Source organism: Solanum tuberosum, unplaced genomic scaffold (genome assembly GCF_000226075.1).
Source record: "Solanum tuberosum cultivar DM 1-3 516 R44 unplaced genomic scaffold, SolTub_3.0 scf00249, whole genome shotgun sequence".
Classification (NCBI taxonomy): Eukaryota; Viridiplantae; Streptophyta; class Magnoliopsida; order Solanales; family Solanaceae; genus Solanum; species Solanum tuberosum.
Window position 1 is genome coordinate 568,892 of NW_006239187.1, and position 378 is coordinate 569,269.

A 378-nucleotide genomic window follows, 5' to 3' on the forward strand; every position below is an offset into this window, starting at 1 on the left:
TTAGTGCTCTATAGCTATAGTTTTGTTATTTGCGCTCCATAACTAAATTATGTTTTGTATAAATCGCGGTGATTTGTATAAATAAGTAGGAAACCTACTACATGTAACAACCGACGATTTGAAATAATTATGAAGAGGCTTAGAATTGGAAATAGTCATTTTTGGAAAGATTTAAAAATCTGGAAATTTGTCCAAGTATGGAAAAAAGGTGAGTTTTTGGCCAACTTTGAGCAGTCATAACTTCTAGCTCAGGATGAGTTAGGTGTAGTTCCAGTTGTGGTTTCAAAGCTCGTAGAATGATCTTTCCAACACCACTGAGTTTGCTCAATTCCGAATTCGTATGAGTGAGTTATGCCCTTTCGAAGTTGGGCTGTTGGT